Source organism: Nicotiana attenuata, chromosome 5, assembly GCF_001879085.1.
Source record: "Nicotiana attenuata strain UT chromosome 5, NIATTr2, whole genome shotgun sequence".
Lineage (NCBI taxonomy): Eukaryota > Viridiplantae > Streptophyta > Magnoliopsida > Solanales > Solanaceae > Nicotiana > Nicotiana attenuata.
Window position 1 is genome coordinate 33,425,448 of NC_031993.1, and position 9,056 is coordinate 33,434,503.

The window sequence follows — 9,056 nt, forward strand, 5'->3', positions numbered from 1 at the left end:
ACGGCCCGATCCAACAAAAATGTAAACTGTGCACTTGCCGAGGGTCGACGGCGCGCCTATAGATGCATCTATTACCCCGCTCGCGAACTAACCTACGGCGCGGTCAACATAAAATAAACACGCACCCTGCTCGCGAATCATGCATGCGACGCAGGTACACATAGTGGTACATGCTCCAACAATCAATCAAGAATTATCAGGGGACATTATCCAAATTAAACAAATCTTCTTTTAACAATTCGAGAAAAATGACGTTTAATCCCTTTTTAAATTCATTTACTAATCCAAGGTGATTTAAGCAATTCAAGCTATCGAAGGGGCTCAGAAATAATCCAAGTATAACATGCTGCGGGTCCTAGCTACCCGGACAATAGCATAATAGTAGCTACGCACGGACTCTCGACACCTCGTGCGTACGTAGCCCCCACAATTAGGAGCACATAATCAATTATTTCACCTATGGGGACAATTCCCTCTTACAAGGTTAGAAAGGAGACTCACCTTGCCCCGAAGATCCATAACCGACATTCTACGCCCTTCTGAAGACTCCACTTGATGCACCACGCCCCAAAACTAGCCAACGGTTACGCAAATCCATTAATATATGATCAAATATTCATTACAATCTAATTTATAGTAATTTCTAACTCCGATCGAAAAGTTGACCAGAACGCCCTCGGGCCCAAGTGCCCGGAATCCCAAAATTTTTCGAAGATAAAGCTTACCCATTACCTTAGGAACTCAAATATATAATTTTTACTAAATTCCATACTCAAAATCGTGGTTAAATTCCAAGAATATAATTTCTAGGTCTTTCTACCAAAACTCCCAAATTTCAACCAATTTCATACTCAAATCCTTACATAATTGATGTATTTAACTTAAAATGGATGGGGATATATTACCTTGACGTTGATGACGAAAATCCCTCTCTTGAAGCTCCCCAAAAATCGCTCAAGCCATGAAAAATGGAAGAGAAATGACCAAAATCCGACTTTAAAACAACCCCTCTGCCTCCAGCTATTTCCGCACCTACGGTTCCTTGACCACTTCTGCTATTCCGCAGGTGCGGTCAGATTGCCGCATCTGCTGTCTCCCCTGGGCCTCCCCCTTTTCGCTTCTGCGACAGCACCTTCGCAAATGCGGTCCCGCTTCTGCGGAACATTGACCGCATCTGCGGTCCGCTCCAGCTGCCCCTCACTCCGCATCTGCGACCACTCTACCGCAGGTGCGGTCCCGCATCTGCGGAAATATGACCGCATCTGCGGTCCCCTCTCTTCTTAGCCCAAATCCGCTTCTGCGGGCCACTTCTGCGGTTAGCCCACCACAGAAGCGAAAATACCAGCAACCAGATCCTTCAGCCCTCTTCCAAATTCCAAATTCGATCCGTTAACCATCCGCAATCCACCCGAGGCCCTCGGGACCTCAACCAAACCTACCAACCAATCCCAAAACACGCTACGGACTTGCTCGAGGCCTCAAATCACATCAAACAATGCTAAAATCATGAATCGACCTCCAATCCAAACTTAATGAACTTCAAAATTTCAAACTTCTATTTCCGATGCTTAAACCTATCAAATCACGTCCGATTGACCTCAAATTTTGCACACAAATCATATTCTACATTACGGACCTATTGCAACTTCCGGAATCAGATTCTGACCCCGATATCAAAAAGTACACTTCCGGTCAAACTCCTCAAGAACCTTCAAATTTCTATCTTTAGCCAAATGGCACCAAAATGACCTACGGACCTCCGAATTCACTTTCGATCGCGCTCCCAACTCCAGAATCACCATACAGAGCTATTCACAGACTCAAAATCCCAAACGGACATCGATAACACTGAAATGCACTTCAAGCCAAACTTATGAGATTCTTCAAAAATGCTAACTTCCACAATAGGCGCCAAAACGCTCCCGTGTTATCCAAAACCCGAACCGGGCATACGCCCAAGTCCGAAATTATCATACGAACCTGTTGGAACCTTCAGATACCGATTCCGAGGTCGTTTACTCAAAAATCCCATCCTAGTTCATTCTTCCAACTTTAAGCTTCCGAAATGAGAATTCTCTTTCCAAATCAACTCTGGACTTCCCGAAATTCAATTCCGACTACGCGTACAAGTCATAATGCCCGAAATTGAGCTGCTCATGGCCTCAGGCTGCTGAACGGAGCGCTAGAACTCAAAACGACCGGTCGGGTCGTTACATTCTCTCCCACTTAAACATACGTTCGTCCTCGAACGTGCTGAGAACTACACTGAAGTAGTCTGAAATCACTGTTTAACACCTCATGCACCTTCCTGTGCTACCACGACTCAGTTGAGCGCATTTGCTCGATCAATTCTGAAGATATTTCCTTTTATTCAAGCAGATAGGCCTTAGAGCCCAATTCCAACATCCCGAATTCTCTGTCAGGCCTGTTTCCAACATACGAACACCGTATCAATCACCACACGCTATACCCAAACAGGACTGCATAACTTTGCTGAATTCACACCTTACATCATTTTACTCACCGAACCACAATAACATTTTCTGATCAACTTAGTCGAAATTCCCCGAATCTGATGCTCCCATTGCACCCCATGACATACACAGGTCTTAATCTAACTCTTACAATACCGCCACAACGGAAGAGATGTGCAGAAATTCATAATCAACTGCCGAATCAACCAATCATTTGGGTCTATACTCCTGACAATAACCATCCCCTCATTCTGAACCAAATAATGGTCTTAGCTCCTTAATGTACTTCATATAGTCAGATTGCACTGATCCTAAATCCAATGATTTCGTCTCATCCAGTACGAACTGCTCAGGCAATAAGCCACCCCGGACATAATCAAAAGCCACATATGATGCCGCAATGTGCCAATAGGCTACCAATTCGAACGCGATACAATGAAAACAAACTCTGAAAAGGAAATCCAATTACCCCGCTCGCGAATCATACATGCGACGCGGGCAACACTCTAAACAGACACCCCGCTCGCGAATCATACATGCAACGCGGGCTCACAGCTAATACGAGCTTTCCTCAGAAAAATAGGAAACGAAACACATAAAAACAGATATAGGGAACTGCGCTCATTATCACACTGTTGCGGTGTGCAACCCGAATCCACACATAGAACTCACATAAGGAGATATACATCGAGCTAAATTGCTCATTACAGCAAGATAGCGACTATCGGTCACAAGCACGCTAGGTGCATATACCATCCCTGGGGAGACATATAGTGCCATAAAATACAACTCAAGCACAACTAAGGTGTGATATACAATCTGAATCTCAGGAGCCGTTTTTCTCATATAACACCATTCCTATGCGGATCCTCAACGCATAAGCAATTTCTCAAACCGCCTCACAACTCACATGGCGCAACGTATCACTACACGAAATATCTGACAGCCAAATAACACCCTGACTACTCCTCCACAAGGAGCACATTACTGAAATGACCACGTTTGGCTTGATATAGAGCCCATATTCACATTTGAATCCATCCACCGACCTCCAGCCGATTCTGATCGTACCAAACTAGTCCAATGACCCTTCAAAGGTCCATACTAACTTCCCTTTTCTCATAACATACAAGAACAACTATCACAACAGGAGAAATCCTCCGCAGTCCACAACTCCATAAACTGAGTGCCCTCCAGGCATATATTCTCAAATCAACGATATCATCACAACCTCCATACTTGTTTTAAGTCTTTAATCAATCCAGTGACTACCTGCCATACTTATACAATCTTCTTGTGGGACACACTCCCATAACCTACCATAACAATAACTGGGTCGCACCTCCAAACCACCGGCCGCCCTTAACGCTGAAAAACGATCAAGAATCATTAACCGGGATGCAACTCCCTTTTTACAAACAACCTATCTCGGGTGACACTGATGACAAAACCAACTTACTTTAAACATCGAAACTCCTCTCCTGCTCATCCGAGCTCGTGACATCCTTGTCAACACCGAGCTGTTACCTTGGTCTTCACTTCAAATTCCATACCACTTGCTGCATTTAACATGCCAATATACGATAGAACTCGTTCCTCATCATAGCTTCAGGACCACTGTTAGATTGACATTTCACCACATAAAAGCTTTCCACTTAACTCACTTCAGGAGAACCATAGCAGCACACAAGCGAATCTTCATAACCGTAGAATATGCAAATCTCTAAGTAGTGGTCTAAGCGACCATAGCCCTTCCGGAATCTGCTTCCACACAACAAGCCATAACAGTAGAATGCTTCTGAATAACATCAATTACGGCGGCCGACAGGCCTCACAAGTACCATCACAAATCACTTGTATAACTTGATCACGCTGAAGGAACTGATCACTAACACCAATATGCCAAATTCAACTATGGCTAATCAATCTACCTTCTTCCAATTTATCCTTGATTGCCTTAGAGATAATACTAACTCCATCCAACACAAAACATACTCCATCTGCACTCATCTCGAGTGACCTTAAATCATGAGACCACGCTGTCCCGAATCCCACGAACCACTTCATACCTTCCTTGCGCGCATATTCGCACCTTCATCTGATACGCCCATCCTGCTAATCCTGTCACGAATCCGAAACCTCTTCTCATTTTTCCTCTCAAGAGCTACACTGCGAGTCAAAACCTCATAGAACATTCTGGGCCTCCACTCATAAGCTGCTGCAAAAGCTTGATTCTTAACTGTACTTATAGGCTCGAAGTCATTAGGCACCATACTTTACCTCTTTTGAATCCAATAGAACCGTTACTGAGAGCCACCTGCCCTGACTTGGTCCCGAATATAATCAACTTCATAAGTCTTATAACACATGAATACCTTCTCGACGAGGCACCCGGCGGAATCACTTTCTTTGAAACCTGCATTTATACAAGGCATAAATCCTGAGTCTTTCCCCCAAGTCTGAACATGGGCCAATAAGGCCAACGATAGCCCACCTTTAATAATTTTCCCGTAGCTGGAACAGCTCATCAATACGCTAATAACCAGAGACCTCGCAATTAGTTAACTATGCACCCCATCATAGGCGGTGGGACTCTCCCACTTGGCTCGAAGCCACTATTACACAACTCCGAAATTTACCAGGATTCTTAATCTCCTATTGACATAACTTTGCGTAATCAACTGCCAAAATTCTCGATATTCTACTATAGAAATTATTACCAACATTTGCACGACCAATTCCTTCGCTGTATAACCAGTAGAACTCTTCGCAGAAGCCTCGCCAACCACGCGACTGCTAACCTGCTCACAGGAATACCCCACCTGTAAAAGTCACTCCCCGACATCTTCCAACGCTGCTGCATGGGGTACAATCACCACGACATCAATGACCCCCTCCTGAGTCCGAGCTTACTCTCCAGCTGCACAAGTCCATTCACCCCTCGTGGATATCAATTGAATGCGCGGCAATATTCCTCCAATCCAAAGTTATATGGTATCCTTTCTCCATTCACGAATCTCCATCCCGTTATATCAAATCTCCTGCCGCATGATAGCCCATACTTCTAATTCATCTGTAGGCTTCAATCGCCAGCCACTATAATCCCAAATCATTCCAAACTTTCCTTAAGGTGCGAAATCATCCCACTGCAAAGCCCATATGCAACATCCGTCGCTCTCCCACTTTGGGCAAACTCACTTCTTTAACCAGCTACCTAACCTTTGCTTCATACACCTGGCCTTTTAGAAGTTTAAAACTCCGCCTGACACTTCCCGCACGCATTTCTCATCTTTTGCTGCTCGGTTGTTGCCTTAATAAAATCTATCTTCATAGCACCTGAGCCCACAATTGCTGCTAACTGTAAGCCTTTCCGAAGGTCATCCTTCTCGAACCGCCAACATTAGAAATACTAATCCAATCCTGAACCATCGCACCCTGCAATATCTGACAGTTACATCTCCGATACTATTACACAATATCTTGCCCCAAAGGCGAATTGTAGAAGATTATAACACCGACAAACTTAATACGTTCAATTAGGACAACAGCACCCCAACATAGAAGAAAACTCCACTACGCTTGCAAATACCAAGTCTCATTACTTCCACCAGCCCACATCTGACCATCCTTAGTTCGATTGCCTTTCCCCTGCCGGAAATAAAATACTGAATCTCTTGGTTATGCACTGAGTAAACCTCCTTTCAAGTCATTCACTGCCCCGACACGTGGGCAACATCCTACCATCATATCACTACTGTGGAGCAATCATTCATAAGCATCATGGCAACTTGTGCCTAGCCTCAAAGCCCTCAGAAGTACCGTTACTGAGCTGAAACATTAAAATATCCTTCCATAAGGCGACGATAATAATCAAATCAACTACACCGGGAGAAATATCCCGCACCACATCCGTAGTACCATCATGACTCTTCAATTCTCGATTTATAACAAGCGCTTTGCGTCGCGTAAGATTGAGTAGGAATGAATTAAAGGCATACGCCTCCAGGGATCAAGTCGCACGATAAGGAATCAAGAAGGGAAGTACTCCTAACATTCCTGCAGCCTCCCGAGGATAAGTACAGACGTCTCCGTACCGATCCGTGAGACTCTACTAGACTTGCTCATGACTCGTGAGACCCTAGGAACCTAGTGCTCTGATACCATGTTGTCACGACCCAAAATTCACTAAGGGTCGTGATGGCGCCGGACACTACTGTCAGGCAAGCCAACCAAATTACTGAATCAAATTCTCGTTTTATTACTTTTGAAAATTCTAAGATTTTCCTTCAAATTTAGATATTTAAAAGATAATTGTCTCAAATCAAATTTAAATAAATAGCAGTTGAATACAAAATACTTCAAACCATCCCAGAACCCGGTGTCACAAGTGCATGAGCATCTACAGATAAGGAAATAAAATACAACATCCGTCCGAAATACAGTGGACAAGAAACAAATACAATGCACTGGAAGGGACTATACTAGCTGCCGGCCGCCTCGAAGAATGCAACTCACCTAGTCCCAGAATCATCCGCGCTGCTACGCCCACTAGGCCACAAGGGTTACATATACATGTGCAACAAAAATGCACAGAAGTGTAGTATGAGTACGAAAATAACGTGTACTCATTGAGTATCCCGCCTAATCTCGAAGAAGTAGAGACGAGATGGTCGACTTCGACACTTACTAATGGTCCAATAGTGAGGTTAGTAATACATTAAATTGTGGATTTCTATAAACATGAATTTAGTCCAAATAGAGGGAAACAAGTAGACAATTAATTCTCTCATAGGTAGTTTCCAAAATTTCTTTTCATAATTATCCAAATACTTTCAAGCCATGAAGAGGCAATAATAACTTAATTAAGTTTAGGGCAGCAATACAAGCATGCGCATACCATGCCGAGGCGACAGCCCGATCCAACAGAAATGTAAACTGTGCACTTGCCGAGGGTCGACGGCGCGCCTATAGATGCATCTATTACCCCGCTCGCGAACTAACCCTGCGACGCGGTCAACATAAAATAAACACGCACCCTGCTCGCGAATCATGCATGCGACGCAGGTACACATAGAGGTACATGCTCAAACAATCAATCAAGAATTATCAGGGGACATTATCCAAATTAAACAAATCTTCTTTTAACAATTCGAGAAAAATGACGTTTAATCCCTTTTTAAATTCATTTACTAATCCAAGGTGATTTAAGCAATTCAAGCTATCGAAGGGGTTCATAAATAATCCAAGTATAACATGCTGTGGGTCCTAACTACCCGGACAATAGCATAATAGTAGCTACGCACGGACTCTCGTCACCTCGTGCGTACGTAGCCCCCTCAATTAGGAGCACATAATCAATTATTTCACCTATGGGGACAATTCCCTCTTACAAGGTTAGAAAGGAGACTCACCTCGCCCCGAAGATCCATAACCAGCATTCTACGCCCTTCCGAAGACTCCACTTGATGCACCACGCTCCAAAACTAGCCAACGGTTACGCAAATCCATTAATATATGCTCAAATATTCATTACAATCTAATTTATAGCAATTCCTAACTCCGATCGAAAAGTTGATCAAAACGCCCTCGGGCCCACGTGCCCGGAATCCGAATTTTTTTGAAGATAAAGCTTACCCATTACCTTAGGAACTCAAATATATAATTTTTACTAAATTCCATACTCAAAATCGTGGTTAAATTCCAAGAATATAATTTCTAGGTCTTTCTACCAAAATCCCCATATTTCAACCAATTTCATACTCAAATCCTTACATAATTGATGTATTTAACTTAAAATGGATGGGGATATATTACCTTGACGTTGATGACGAAAATCCCTCTCTTGAAGCTCCCCAAAAATCGCCCAAGCCATGAAAAATGGAAGAGAAATGACCAAAATCCGACTTTAAAACAACCCCTCTGCCTCTAGCTATTTCCGCACCTGCGGTTCCTTGACCGCTTCTGCGGTTCCGCAGGTGCGGTCAGATTGCCGCATCTGCTGTCTCCCCTGGGCCTCCCCCTTTTTGCTTCTGCGACAGCACCTCCGCAGATGCGGTCCCGCTTCTGCGGAACATTGACCGCATCTGCGGTCCGCTCCAGCTACCCCTCACTCCGCATCTGCGACCACTCTACCGCAGGTGCGGTCCCGCATCTGCGAAAATATGACCGCATCTGCGGTCCCCTCTCTTCTTAGCCCAAATCCGCTTCTGCGGCCCCCTTTCCGCTTCTGCGGCTAGCCCACCACAGAAGCGAAAATACCAGCAACCAGATCCTTCATCCCTCTTCCAAATTCCAAATTCGATCCGTTAACCATCCGGAATCCACTCGAGGACCCCGGGACCTCAACCAAACCTACCAACCAATCCCAAAACACGCTACGGACTTGCTCGAGGCCTCAAATCACATCAAACAACGCTAAAATCATGAATCGACCTCCAATCCAAACTTAATGAACTTCAAAATTTCAAACTTCTATTTCCGATGCTTAAACCTATCAAATCACGTCCGATTGACCTCAAATTTTGCACACAAATCATATTCGACATTACGGACCTATTGCAACTTCCGGAATTGGATTCCGAC